The sequence below is a fragment of the Bubalus bubalis genome, chromosome 8, assembly GCF_019923935.1.
Source record: "Bubalus bubalis isolate 160015118507 breed Murrah chromosome 8, NDDB_SH_1, whole genome shotgun sequence".
NCBI lineage: Eukaryota > Metazoa > Chordata > Mammalia > Artiodactyla > Bovidae > Bubalus > Bubalus bubalis.
The window spans coordinates 57,316,178-57,332,249 of record NC_059164.1 but is presented as its reverse complement, the minus strand read 5'-3'; the positions used below and the strand labels follow the sequence as shown (position 1 = coordinate 57,332,249).

The 16,072-nt window shown below is 38.3% G+C and overlaps 1 protein-coding gene across 2 annotated transcripts in view; it reads right to left on the bottom strand.

Moving 5' to 3' along the window:
- The window catches only part of IMMP2L (inner mitochondrial membrane peptidase subunit 2), a 965,664-nt gene that overhangs the window by 30,678 nt on the left and 918,914 nt on the right, over positions 1-16,072 (bottom strand). The window lies entirely within an intron of this gene.

The window sequence follows — 16,072 nt, the reverse complement described above, 5'->3', positions numbered from 1 at the left end:
CATTTGCACTGTCCCTTGCTGAATGGTCAGAGATGGGGGTAGGAGAAGAAGTGAACAAGCACACAGAACACAAGGCATGTCACACGCTCTGAAGGCTCTCTCAGCCCCAAGGTCAGCGAAGACGGCTGTCACTAGACTAGGGCCTGACTGCCAGGCTAAAGAGTCTAAATTCTATTTATTAGTGGGGAGCCATGGAGGTTTGCGAGCACTGAATGACATGAGCTGTGCTTCAGGAAAATTAATCTGGCAGCTATGTGTATGGCTGATTAGAGGAACAAGGGACTCATGGTAGGGTGAGCAACAAGAAGTCGATTCTAATAGTTCAGGCAAGAGGAAATTGTACCTGCACTGAGATAATGGCCCTGGGATCAGAGAAAAGAGACAGATAAAACAGGTATTAGAAAGCTTATTGGAAGTAGGGGACAAAAAAGGGATACTCCAAGAATTTGATTCAGAGAGACCAGGAAGGTAATTTGGTCATTAACTTAAAAAAAAAGGAAGTGTTGTAGGTAATTAGATAGAAGGTGGATATGGCACAAACAAGAGTTCCATTTTGCATGTATTATGTTTGAAATGCTAGCGGAGAGTCCAATAGATAGTAATAAAGCCTGGGGGAGATGAGAGGCCTGGGAAATAATCATAAAGGTGTTAAGTGTTGAAATGTGATTGAAGTTTGTTATGCAAATGGTTGGTGAGCAGTTGGGGAAATGAAATTAACCAGAAGCAAGTACAAGTTTTCTGCCAACTAGTTATGCCAAATTAACCTCAATTCCTTTGTGACAGGTAGCTTGACTGTAAATCAGAGAACTGTTCTAGACATGATATATCTTGATTGCAGCTAAACATGTGACAAATATTTTATATCCTTGGAAGCATATCAGGGACAAAAGCAGATATAGATGGATTCGTAGTGGATTGAGCAACCGTACCTGAATCACATTGATTATGACATGATTGCAAACACAGGAAAGCCTAAAAAAGCTCTAACTTTACGCTAAAATGTTCATTACCTTAAAGAAATGGCTTATTTATCTCATTTAGTGGTTGAAAGGAAACTCCAATAGAACCCTAACAAAACATTTTGTTGGTTTAAAGTGCCATTCCATGGTTTGGCATTTTAACTAAACCTGAACACAGAAAGAATTTCTAAGAATTTATCTCAAATGAGTAATATACCTGTTACTTGTGAATATTATTTGGAAAGAAACTGCTAAACACAGCATGTTGTTTTTGTACAGTGTAAACATGGAAGCTTTCCTGTTTCATGATTTGGAAAGCTTACACATTTTTTTGTTCTAAAATACCATTGCCAAATGAACATGTCACTATATGTTAATCTTTGTCAAAATATTTGTTATAAAGATGTTGTCTTTCAATATTTTGATTCATCAGTGATTTCCTTATGAGGAATTTATTAGTAAAATTCCTTGAGGAGTCATCAGCAGGACCTGGGTGTTAAGCACAGGGAAGATGAAGAAATTTAGTTTCTATCCAAACTCTCCAGCATAGTCATTGACTATGAGAGCCAATATATAATTTGCAAAATACACTGAAAATAAAGTATTAGAAAAGTGCCTAACAAAAACAATATGTTCTCTGCAAAGAGAAATCCATCATCCATAACTGCTGCTTAGTGGAATAAATAGGCTTAGTCATTGAGATATTAATGTTATGTCTCAATATAAAACATAAGTTATATTATCCTTACTAATGACACTTACAAAGCAGTTACCCCTCAATATAAGAGTCATCTTATTTCATTATAATTCTACCTTTAGAATCCAGAATTGTGAAGGATAAATGGATGAATGGATAAGCAATCTTTTCCCCAGTTTAGATACCACTGCAAGATTGCATTTGTAGTATGTGGCAGAGACTGCTACTTGCAAAACCAGCATGCCTCCTCTCCTTCTTACAGTACACTGACTTTCTTCCTGTGGCCATATGCCGGTAAAGACTGTGTGACCCAGCCTCCTTCATTACCAGTTTGGTCAAGGAGATGAAAATGGAAGTTAACGTCCACAAAGGCTTTTAAAAGGGGGGCTTTCAGAGGATACCCTCTCTCTTACCCTTGACTGTCTTCCTTTTTCTTCCTTTCTAGAATTCAGAACTGATGGCTGGTATCAGAAGCTTTGCAGCCATAGAAACTGACATAGAAATTTCAGCTCCCTGCCATTAGGACCTAAAGTTGTGCTAAAAGGATGGCAGCACCAGAAGACAGAGAGCGTTCTGGACGTCTTAAAAGTGGAAGAAAGCCAAATGGATTTTTCATTGTATACAGTTAACTTTAGCCACAACTAATACACACTTCGTGTATCCAGCATTCATCTTCGCACCTTTTCATGCCACCTTTCCAGGCATAACATGTTGTCTAATGCAAAGCTAGAATGTTTACAATTCATTTAAAGGCTTTTACAAATAACGAAGTATGGAAAGACACCAGCACATGCTTAGATAGTTTTTGGCCTTGTGTCCAGCTAAGCTACCTTGAGAAATACCTTGAATTCATATTGTTTTAAGTAAATGCTAATGCATGGTAATTGTTTTTTCTATATTTACAATGAAGGGTGAAGCGCTTTGACAGCTGTCAGTAAAGTGTCAGATAGACTGTGGCAGTGAAAGGTGAGGGGATTTAAAAGCCCTTATTCTTGGTGGTCCTTAACTTGGCATGATATCAAGCTGTTAAAATTGGCACCCACTGAAGAAACAGAGTTTACCCTTTCGCAGAGCTGCCCCACCTCCTGTTACTTCTCTTTACCTCAGCTTCCCCAAGCCTCTCTCACTTGTACTAAAAGACAACCACTATTGCAGAAAAGCTTCTACCCTAGATCCTGTGCCATTCCCATCTGACTCTTGAAGTACCTGTTCTTTCCCATATTCCATTCAATGGGACCCAGAATATCAGGACTTTGGGCTTTTTACACCAAGAAACATTATTGGGCTCATTCCCTGTGGTAGGAAGAATTCTGAGATGACCTCCATGATCTCCACCCACCCAGGATGGCTCCTCTACTCTTTAGTGCAAGTGATTTTATTCTAATCAAGAGAATATGGAAACAGTGATAGGATGGCACATCTATGATTATGTGTTATTAAGACTCTGTCTTAGCACACTGGCATGCACGGATTCTCCTATGGACCTTGAAGAAGCAAACAGCCATGCTGCAAACTGCTGACAGAGAGGGCCTTGTAGTAGGGACAGCCTCTTTGACCTAATGGGGCCTCCAATTAATAGTAAGAAGCAAGGGGCCTCATTTTTGGGGGGGAGGAGGGGCCTTTTTTAAACCCACAGGGAAATGAATTCTAGGAAAAAACCTGAATGAGCTTGGAAACTTGATTCTCCCTCAGTCAAGCCTCCAGGTAAAGGCATAGTCCAGACAACATTTTAATTACAGCCTTCAGAGACTTTGAGCAGAGAATCCCATTAAGTCATATTCGGTATATGCATGCAATGGAATACTATTCAGTCATAAAAAAGAACGAAATAATGCCACCTGCCGCAACATGGATGCAACTAGAGATGACCATACTTACTAAGTCAAAAAGAGAAAGACAAATACCATATGATATCACTTATATATGGAATCTAAATTATGATGCAAGTGAACTTATCTATGAAATAGATAGAGACTCATACACATAGAGGACAGACTTGTTACCAAGGTAAGAGATCATCCCAACCTAGGGACCGGACCAGTGTCTCCTGCACTGGCAGGCGGATTCTTTACCACTGAGCCATCAGAGAAGCCCCTACTGTATAGCACAGGAAACTATATTTAATATCCTGTGATAAACCATAATGGAAAAGAATATGAAAAAGAATCTATATATAAGTGAATCATTTGCTGTACAGCAGAAATTAACACTGTAAATCAACTATACTTATATAATATATATATATATTTTTAAATGTTTAATATGGGTAACATATTAGTACTCCTATGTGCTGATTTTGTATGTATAATTTTTCACCAGTTCAAGTTAGGGGAAACTGGAATTGTAATGTCAAATAAGTATCTGCAAAACGTCTGAATCCACTTTATAGAACTTACACCATATTTTAAAAAGAGATCCAAGTGATTTTTAATAGATCTAAAGTATTATGAAATAGTATCATCAAGGAATCTGTTTTATGAAATGTGGTACATTTTATCTTGAGGCTATTTTGAACAAGAACATAACAAACACTATACAACATACTATACACTATACAACAAATACAACTATACACTATACAACACTATACAACAAATACTATACAACATAACAAACATTATATAAAATTCCTAAGATAAAGTTATTATATATCTACTTTAATCTACCATACTGTAGTTTTAATAAATTAATTGTAATGATCATTGGATATTTTCTGTATTGTGGTATACATTATGTAATGTGTAGTATATAGTGTTTACTGCCTCTAATATCAGGTCACCATCACTATCAAGGATAATAAAAACTGTTGGACTTCCCTGGTGGTACAGTGAATAAAAATCCACCTGTGAATTCAGGGTACATGGGTTCAATCTCTGTACCGGGAAGATTCCACAAGCCGTGGAGCTTCTGAGCCTGAGCACCACAACTACTGAGTCCATGCTCTAGAGCCTATGAGCCTCAACGACTGAAGCCCATGTGCCTAAAGCCAATGCCCCGCAACAAGAGTAGCCACTTCAATGAGAAGCCCCCTCTCACTGCAACCAAAGAAAGCCTGTATGCAGCAAAAAAGACCTAGAGCAACCAAAAATAAATAAATAAAGAATTAGCTGGAATCAAGATTGCCAGGAGAAATATCAATAACTTCAGATATGCAGATAACACCACCCTTATGACAGAAAGTGAAGAACTAAAGAGCCTCTTGATGAAAGTGAAAGAGAGTGAAAAAGTTGGCTTAAAGCTAAACATTCAGAAAACTAAGATCATGGCATCCTGTCCCAATACTTCATGGCAAATAGATGGGGAAACAGTGGAAACAGTGGCTAACTTTATTTTGGGGGGCTCCAAAATCACTGCAGATGGTGATTGCAGCCATGAAATTAAAAGACGCTTGCTTCTTGGAAGGAAAGTTATGACCAACCTAGACAGCATATTCAAAAGCAGAAACATTACTTTGCCAACAAAGGTCCGTTTAGTCAAGGCTATGGTTTTTCCAGTGGTCATGTATGGATGTGAGAGTTGGACTATAAAGAAAGCTGAGCACCGAAGAATTGATGTTTTTGAACTGTAGTGTTGGAGAAGATTCTTGAAAGTTCGTTGGACTGCAAGGAGATCCAACCAGCCCATCCTAAAGGAGATCAGTCCTGGGTGTTCATTGGACGGACTGATGTTGAAACTGAAACTCCAATAATTTGACCACCTGATGCAAAGAGCTGACTCATTGGAAAAGACCCTGATGCTGGGAGAGATTGAGGGCAGGAGGACAACGGGATGACAGAGGATGAGACGGTTGGATGGCATCACCAACTCAATGGACATTAGTTTGTGTGAACTCCGGGAGTTGGTGATGGACAGGGAGACTGGTGTGCTACAGTTCATGAGGTCGCAAAGAGTCAGACACGACTGAGTGACTGAACTGAACTGAACTGAAGTAGCAGACATCTTAAATGCTTTAGATACATTATCTCATTAAATCTAGGCAAAATATGATGACAAAGCATTTCCTAGTTTATAGATGAGAAATTAGAAGATTAAAGACACTAGAAAAATTTCAAAAGATAACACCATTGCCAACCAGGATTTAAACCCAAGTTTTTCTGACACCATATTTAATTCCCTATTGTGATGTACCAGCTTGAATATTCTTCCTATACCTACATAGTCAAATAAACTTTTGCTGAAAGATTTCTAAAGTTTTATTGAAGGATAGCATACGCAGTTAATTTAGGACATGAATTTGGATTCTTTTTTAGCTCACATCTTATTTGTCTGTACTGCATACATACATATAAAATGTTGTGTGTGTATACACATGTGTATGCATTCACAAAATTTTTTGGTTCAATATTTACCTACGAATAAATATATCACCGGCAATAGTTTCAGGAAAAAGCTAATGCAAAACATGAATATTAAAATTTAAGTGACTGGGATTACATTGAATCTGTAAACCAAATTATGGACATCTTAACAATATTAAGTCTTCCAATCCAAGAATATAGCATATTTTTAAAATTTATCTAGATTTTCTTTATTTGACAAATATTTTGTAGTTTTCAGAATCAAAGTGTTGCATATATTCTGTTCGGAGAAGGCAATGGCATCCCACTCCAGTACTCTTGCCTGGAAAATCCCATGGATGGAGGAGCCTGGTAGGCTGCAGTCCCTGGGGTCACTAAGAGTCGGACACGACTGAGTGACTTCACTTTCACTTTTCACTTTCATGCATTGGAGAAGGAAATGGCAACCCACTCCAGTGTTCTTGCCTGGAGAGTCCCAGGGACGGGGGAGCCTGGTGGGCTGCCGTCTCTGGGGTCGCACAGAGTCGGACACGACTGAAGTGACTTAGCATAGCATATATTCTGTTAAATTTATCTCTGAGTATCTCATGGGTTTGTTGCTATTGCAAATAGTACTATTAATATTTTAAAAATTTAATTTCCAATTATTCATTCCTAATATTTAGAAACACAAGATATTTTTTATATTGACCTTATATTCCTTAACCTTATTAAACTAACATCTTAGTTCTAGTCGTGTTTTCATACATTCCTTACTATTTTCTATACATATAATTATGTTATTTTCAAAACTTTTTTACATTAGGCTTACTAATCTGTATGCCTCTTATGTTTCTTATAGTGTTTATAGTATCTAGGATCTCTAATAAACAATAAAACTGATGAGATAAGATATCCATGCCTTGTTTTCTATCTCAGAGAGAAAGAATTATAATGCATTTGATTATGCAATTCTTTATGATTTATGAAAGCATAGTTAACTATGATGTTGCAGTAGGTGTTTACAGATACCCTGTGTCAGAATGAGGCAGTTCCCTTATATTCTTAGATTTCTCAGAATTTTTATTCTGAATGGATATTGAGTTTTGTCAAATGCTTTTTCTGCATTGATTCAGATAATCATTTGGTTTAGCTCCTTTATTATATTAATATGAAAATTTACATTGATTACTGCTGAAAGTTATACAACATTTCATTCCTAGGATAATCCTCACTTGGTTGTAACATATGACCCCTTTTTTATACTGCACTAAATTCAATCTGCTAATATTTTTAGAAGGACTTTTGTGTCTATGTTTATAGAGACATTGGTCTGTAGTTTTCTTTCCTTGTAATGTCTTTGTCTGCTTTTGATAAAGTAATTCTTGCCTTCTCAACGGATTTAGGAAGTATTTTTCTTTCTCCTCTTTTTTTATATATTATTATATTGAAATATAAAATGAAGTTTCAGAACTCATTAGTTTTTCTGCTTCACTTTCCCACATATCCATCTCCCAGAGATAATTCCTTTTACTCAGGTGTTCCAAAACCTCAATGTATAGCTCATTCACGTTTTGAAACAGATCAATATACAAAATCAATTGACCTTTTAGGAACAACTTTGTAGAACTATAAGCTATGAGGAGCAGAGGGGAGAAAATAAATGATCAGAAATGATACTGAGTTCAGAAAATAAATGATGTTTTCAGATAAGGCTATGTGTGAAGAAAGCTACACTCACATATTGACTAGGTTTTAAATAAAATGTATAATAGTTAAAATCATACTGAATTCTAACTATATAAGCAGGGCAGTTTTCTAATTGCTACCTCCTCAAATTCCTAATATTCCCCACTGGGGTTTTCATACTCTCAAAAGAAAAGAGTCAAAGTAACTATACTTGTGAAATATGTGTAGTGGGAAAATCAACAATTTAATGTGTTAATAACAGCTTTCACATTGCTGAATAAGAAAAATCAAGTCTGAGTTACCACAGGTTAGATTATTTCTCTGAGGAGTATCCCTCTTTCCTAACATTTCCAAATCTCTCTTACAATATTATCACACCTATTAAAGACCACAACATTTCAATGCAATGTGGAACTATAAACTATTCCCAGTGATGTTTACAGTTCTCTTAATTGCTAAGAGACTCTATCCTAACCAGTTTGATATGTGGGGAATATGGCATCTTTGAGAACCACTATTGTGGCAATGCTCCGAAATTGTCCCTTCCAGAACTCAGGTGACAGCAAGGACCATTAGACCACATGGTAGCTATTCATTAGACTATCAACTTTGTCTAACCCAGTTTGTCAAATTTTTGTGTTCTAAATGTCAATTGCTATTCATTTAATTTCTTTTCACTTGCTTTTTGCCAAACTAAGAATAAATTGCCTTTTTTCAAGGAAAAGAAAAGGAAGTAAGACTACTAGGAAGACTAAACTCACAAGTCTCTTAGGGAAAAAGTCAAGAACTGGGGTGAATCATTGTTAAGTTAATTAACCAGTTTGGGAGATTATTAAGATTCTTCCTTCATCTTGTTTATCTAACACTGCTCTTCTGCCCTGAATTTAACACTTGGGTACTCACTGCTGTTTACTTTGATCTTATAGCATCTGCCAATGTGAGAAAACTTTCCAGTAAAGCATTTGCTTAGACCAGATCAAATAACTTCCTTTTGGTGGGGGTGGGGGGGAAGCTTATTTCATAATCCAATGATAAAAGTCAGTAGTCAGTTTTATATATAATCAGCTCATTATTATTATTTCCATCAGAAGTCATGATAGAGAACTGGAAAGAGATTAAACTAGACATATACTTTCTGCTGTTTATTAACAGGCATTATGAGTGATTTAGTGATGGAGGAATTTATAGGTACCGGCTAAGAAGACAGTTTGAAATGATCTGTAAATGTCTTTCATCCATGCTGATCTATTACCTAAGACAATCAAGAGATCAAGAGTGGCTAAAATACCTCTAACACCTCATAAAACACATTATTTTCAACAGTTGGTTGGGTTAGCAGAAACAGACTGTTAAATGTGTCTAGTAGTGTTTCAGTTATGAACAGAAAGTAAATGTCTTGATTAAATCCCAGACTTAAAAAAAAAAAAGAAAACTGCAACTTTAAACTTACTTTATGGTATTTTTATCATTTACTTAAAAAACATCATACCTGCCTGCTGTGAACTGATTTGTCTAAGCCCTAAGAGATATTCCCTCAGGTAATTAATGTCACTAACTTGGTATAAGTTTATAAAATGTCTTGAAACAAATGCAAATGGCTGAAGAGGATCAAAGTATTTTCTTACATTAATTTTCACTGTTATGCTCATCCAGTCATTTTTTGGGGAGAGTCCCAATATTTCTGGTATAAATATTATCAAAGAAGGGAATGATCTATTCTAGAAAGAATAAAGTTTTTAGAAATGTGAAGGATAAAAGACAAATATAATCTGCAGAAGTTTTCTGACTAAGTGTGATTAAAAACGGAGGAGGATGAAGGGAAAACTCCCAAATTTCTGGTATAAGATGATCGTACTACTCATTGAGCTTGGAAACCGAAGATAAGTAAGCATTTAGAAATATGGAATTATAACTCATGACGGATGTGAGAGTCATAAGAACACAAGGAATACAAGTTGGTGAAGACTTGGCTAAGTTCATTTTACAGACTACTTGGAATGAAAAAGAAGGCAGAGAATGAAATCCCACTGGTTGGCAATATCTAAAGATTTATTTGAAAGATGAGGCAGCATCTAAATAGTCAAAAAGGCACAGTCTAAAATATAAACAGCACACAGCGTAAGCTCTCAAAGGGCAGGAACCAAGTCTGTACTGCTTGTCATCTAGTTGAGTATCCACAGCACCTTATTAGACTGCCCGGAACACAAAAGGAAATCACTTGTTAAGTAAATGAACAAACCAACTAAGAGATTGATGCTATGAAAACCAAACACACAGAACATTTCAAGGAGGAAGTCATTTACAGTGGTATGAAGCTACGACTGTTAGATCTGGCAAATTAAAAAGTCATTCAAAAACCTTATCAAGAACAAAGTCTGTGGAGTGTGGGGACTGGAATCCACTGAGGAGCAGATGCATAATGAAGCAGTGATGTTGAAGATGGGTAGAAGGAATTATTAGTAGATAAAACGAGAGGAGGAAACATTAGTGAGAACTTTTTAAAAAAAATAAGTTGGGGAGATCTGAGAAGGTGTATGTACTGGGAAATAAGCCAAAAGAAGGAAAAACTGAGAAGGTAAAACAAGGGCAAATGTGGTAGCTGGGACATGGAGGGGATACTTTCTGCAGCAGAGATGGAAGAATCAGTCTTTGACCGATTCTTAAATAGAGAGGCAAATCCTCTCTATTTAAGTAGTGATTAAAAATTGAGCGTGAGGCTTCCGTGATCTATACCTCTTACCTCACACCTCCAACAACAAGTAAGAATAGGAACAAATACAGGCATGTTTACTGGTGTAAAAATAGGAAATTTGAGGGTAATTATTTCTCATATTTTTCACTGAAGTAGCAATGAAGCCATTCTTTTAGGAGGTTAAGGATAAAGTAGGGATTTTGAAGATACTTGGAGCAAACTCTGGTATTGGATTAGGGAAGATAACAGGGATACATGGAAAGGGCTGCTACTGTGCAGCTGAAGAGGAGAGGACATATTTGGGTTGACTGTACCAATCAGCTTAAACAGTTTGGTTTTCTCTAGTGGCATTCAGCAGTGCTGGGATAAGGACACAAAAGGCAAAGGGCAGGTCTGACAATCCAAGGCAGGACACTGGCAGAGAAGTATGATAGGATGGGTAGGAGCTGAAGAGTTGACAGTGCTGAAATCTACACATTTGAGAATCAGGCTGCAGAGAGAGAAAGGAAGGTGGCAGTATCTTAAGTTTAAAAGGAGGGGATGGAAGAGATTAAAAGACTTGCAGAGTATAAAGAGGAAAAGGAATTAGAAGGAATAAGGCCTAATATCTGTGCCTAATATCTGGGTGATATTGAACTGTGGTGTTGGAGAAGACTCTTGAGAGTCCCTTGGACTGCAAGGAGATCCAACCAGTCCATTCTAAAGGAGATCAGTCCTGGGTGTTCTTTGGAAGGACTGATGCTGAAACTCCAATACTTTGGCCACCTCATGCAAAGAGTTGACTCATTGGAAAAGACTCTGATGCTGGGAGGGATTGGGGGAAGGAGGAGAAGGTGACGACAGAGGATAAGATGGCTGGATGGCATCATTGACTCGATGGATGTGAGTTTGAGTGAACTCCGGGAGTTGGTGATGGACAGGGAGGCCTGGCGTGCTGCGATTCATGGGGTCACAAAGAGTCGGACACGACTGAGTGACTGAACTGAACTGAAAGAGACACAACTGAGTGACTGAACTGAACTGAACTAAATATCTGGGCCTGTGGATATCTCAAGGATGAGAAAGCATTATTCTCCTGAATCCTTCCCTCAAGGAGGGAAAATAAAAGGCAGATTTAACTGGGTTTGGTTCCAGACTGGGTGGGATCTTCAGTGCACTTGGTAGGTCAGCTCAGGGTTTACAGGAAAAAGGCAGAAGCAGCAAGATAGGAGGCTGGGTGTAAGCACCCTCTGTTAGTCAGGACACACATTAAAAATGTTGACATTTGTCTGGCACTCTTGAATGAAAGAAGGAGGCTGCCTGAAGCTGTCAGTGACTGCTGACAAGGGGTCCTTCTGCCCGAACTCATCCCAGACACCGATAACTCACTCTCGTGTATTCACTGCCTGGGCAGCAGAACACACCTGGTTTAGGAAAATTATGCCTTAGGAAACACTGAAGATCAAACTCAGGGAAATCAAATAACTACTGACATAGCTCAGAAAGGTAAGGATGAGAAGTTCAAAACAAAGATAATAGGATCTAAAGCCAGGCAAACATTGAACTGGATGTGGGAAAAGAGAGCAAGGATAGGCTACAGAGAATCTATGACTTATGTGCGTGCTCAGTCATGTCCAACTCTTTGCAGCCCCATGGACAATAACTCTGTCCTCTGTCCATGGAATCTTCCACACGAGAATACTGGAGGAGGTTGCCATTTCCTTCTCCAGGGTATCTAACCAACCCAGGAATCAAACCCATGTCTCTTGCGTCTTCTGCATTGGCAGGGGGTTTTTTACCAGCTGAGCCACTGGGGAAGCCCTATGACTGTTGTATTGATGGCCTTGACATTTAGAGTCAAGGTGATATTTAGAGTCTGTGGATTCAAGAATGAGTATTTCAAGGTGTTAAGAAGTAAGGCTTCTAGTAATTTTAATTACTCATATAATACACAATCAAGTATTACAGGCAATTAATCAGGATTTTTTTTTAAAGATAGGTAATTTAAAAGCTGTAGAGTTTTTACGAATAAAACAATAGTGCTCGGTGGTGGGGGGTGAGGGTGGGGGGCATTGTCTAAATACAAAAGTTCACTTCTCAACATGTATCCCAACATTTTTCTCTTTGGCAACAGCACAAACTAACATAAAGTTCTGTTAAGTCTGGGATTCTTATAAGAATAACCTTTTTTGTGTGTCAGTAGAATATTAGATGCTTTATTCTGCTTGAACATCTTTGAAGGAATGATCAAAGAAGCAGAATGTCATCTGCATTGTCAAATGACCTTGGTCTGTGATCTTTATAGAAAACAAACAGCTTAAATGAAAAGAAGCTGTCAATTTGGCCATATTACAATAACGAGAGTTCATCACATGCTCCATCCTGTGATTCTGAATTATAGCACTCTTTCATGTAGTTACCCTGTAAATCACTAACCACTATTTATGGTATTTCTGCACTTCTGGCCAAAATATCCAGTAAATCAAGTTGGAGATGAAATATTTTTGGCTTAAACTGATTCAATATGTTCTAGCTCCTGACAGCTGTAAAACTCGAGAGTTATTTTACATCTCAGTGTTTGAAGTGTAAAAAAAAATCACAATTTTGGATGACCAGATCCACTCCAACCAAAATCCTGGAAATCTCTTGATGTCTGCGAATTTAGCTAAAAGAGGCATGAGCAGATACTGTTACTGGATGAAACTCACAGGGGAATCATAGTAAGAGGTCATTAACTAAGAAGCCAAAAGAAAGAGATTATGAACAACAAAATTTTAAGAGAGACCTAAACTGGAATGAAGGTGTGGCTATTACAAGATGCTAAAATACAGATGGATTGATTTATTCTAGAAAGTCAGCTAAGGTAAGAGTCAGAGCCCCAGGTGAGTCTGGCAATTATACTAACAAAATATTTACGTAGAAAGTAATCACTCTTCTTTAAGCCTTTCGTAACAATTAGTAAAAGAAATAAAAGAGGACTAAAGGGATGAGCTCAAGCAAGAATATAAACACTAATGAAACAGTTCAGCACCAATGGGGAATACTGTTATGATTGTTTGAGGTTTTGTAGGTAAAAATGTCTCTGTCAGTATTATTATCTTAAAATAATTTAATGAAGCCACTGGATGATTTACACATACACCAAAACAATTTAAATTCTGGAAAATAAAAGATAATGTAGTCTTTGCTCCACTGTTAACAGCAGAGAAATATACTAACAACCATAAGTAGGGGGCTGAGCTCATGGCACTTCTGTTCATATGTGAGCAGTCTTGTATTGATGGGAATGTAACCCCTGGAAACTCAGAATTTGTGCTGAATATTTCTGCAATCTTTTAAGTGCATTTCTTTTAGCAGTTATGACTACTATTATAAAAACAGCAGAGAAATACTTTTTGATTCTCACCACCCTGTTTTACAGCATAGGCTGAATCCAAAGGTGAACTTGCATTCACAAGTACCTAGGAACTCAGATTTCTCCTTTTGACTCTGAAAGTCGCTCACTGTCTGACTCTTTGCAACCTCATGGACAGCAGCACACCAGGCTCCTCTGTCCATGGAATTCTCCAGGCAAGAATACTGCAGTGGGTTGCCAGGCCCTTCTCTAGGGGATTTTCCCTACTCCGGGATTAAACTCAGGTCTCCTGCATTGTAGGCAAATTTTACCAGCTGAGCCACCAGGGTAGCCCATGAACTGCTTACAAGTAAGAAAAAAAACCTTACAAGATATCTTCATTTCCTACAACTTTTCAAGGTTACTATTGTCCATGTTTTCCACTGGATAAGTGGCAAAACTAATACAATTATGTAAAGTTTAAAAATAAAATAAAATTAAAAAAAAATTGAAAGAAACATGAATACAATCACTAACAATAATATTAAAAATGACTGGCCTTGACTGAGTACTTCCTACTTGCCCAAGCACTTCACAATGCACTATTTCATGTAGTCCTTGCGACTAACCCAAACAATCTGAGACTTAGGGAGGTTAGAAGTTCCCAAGGTCACACACATAGAAAGAGGTGGTGTCAGTCCCTTTTAGCTTGTTTCTGGTATGTGTCAAAGTCCATTTGATGCCTCAGTTCAGTTCAGTCACTGAGTCGTGTCCGACTCTTTGCGACCCCATGCCAGGCCTCCCTGTCCATCACCATCTCCTGGAGTTCACTCAGACTCACGTCCATCGAGTCAGTGATGCCATCCAGCCATCTCATCCTCTGTCGTTCCTTTCTCCTCCTGCCCTCAATCCCTCCCAGCATCAGAGTCTTTTCCAATGAGTCAACTCTTCGCATGAGGTGGCCAAAGTACTGGAGTTTCAGCTTTAGCATCATTCCTTCCAAAGAACACCCAGGACTGATCTCCTTCAGAATGGACTGGTTGGATCTCCTTGCAGTCCAAGGGACTCTCAAGAGTATTCTCCAACACCACAGTTCAAAAGCATCAATTCTTCGGTGCTCAGCCTTCTTCACAGTCCAACTCTCACATCCATACATGACCACAGGAAAAACCATAGCCTTGACTAGACGAACCTTTGTTGGCAAAGTAATGTCTCTGCTTTTCAATATGCTATCTAGGTTGGTCATAACTTTCCTTCCAAGGAGTAAGCGTCTTTTCATTTCATGGCTGCAGTCACCATCTGCAGTGATTTTGGAGCCCAGAAAAATAAAGTCTGACACTGTTTCCACTGTTTCCCCATCTATTTTCCATGAAGTGATGAGACCAGATGCCATGATCTTCGTTTTCTGAATGTTGAGCTTTAAGCTAACTTTGTCACTCTCCTCTTTCACTTTCATCAAGAGGCTTTTTAGTTCCTCTTCACTTTCTGCCATAGGGTGGTGTCATCTGCATATCTGAGGTTACTGATATTTCTCCCGGCAATCTTGATTCCAGCTTGTGCTTCTTCCAGCCCAGCATTTCCAATGATGTACTCTGCATCTAAGTTAAATAAACAAGGTGACAATATACAGCCTTGACGTCCTCCTTTTCCTATTTGGAACCAGTCTGTTATTCCATGTCCAGTTCTAACTGTTGCTTCCTGACCTGCATACAAATTTCTCAAGAGGCAGATCAGGTGATCCGGTATTCCCATCTCTTTCAGAATTTTGATGCCTAGGTCCATGTATTTGACCAGTATGCTACACTGTCACTCACTGATGACACCAGATACAGGAATGGTCGAGGATGGTGATTCCACTGGATGTGAGGCAAGGGAACTCTTCTTGAAATGGATTGTGTTTAAAAAACACTATTTGTATGTATTGTGTATGAATCCTGATGTTGGATGGAGGAGAGCATGAGACAGCTGGGAGAAAGAGGGAAGGCCAAGCCATCCCAAAGCACCACTTGATTCTACAGTTGCTGCCAATCCAAAGTCAAAGCAACTCCCTGATGGCTCAGCCGGTAAAGAATCCGCCTGTAATAGAGGAAACATGGGTTCAATCCCTGGGTCAGGAAGATGCCCTGGAGAAGGAAATGGCTAACCACTCCAGTATTCTTTCCTAGAGAACCCAATGGACAGAGGAGCCTAGCGGGCTTACAGTCCATGGGTCACAAAGAGTCAGACACAACTGAGAGACTAACACCTTTTCTTTCGAGCAGTACCTAGTATCCCACAGGTACTTTGTATTCTATTACTCATTTGGAAAATCTCATGTGTGAGGAATCATAGTACCATAAGTTATATTATTATCAGGGGGACTAATTATCAGGCAATGAGATTTTCTGGAAAACAGAAAATTCTGACTAGAAAATGAATTGTCATCTGTTATGGACTGAATTGTGT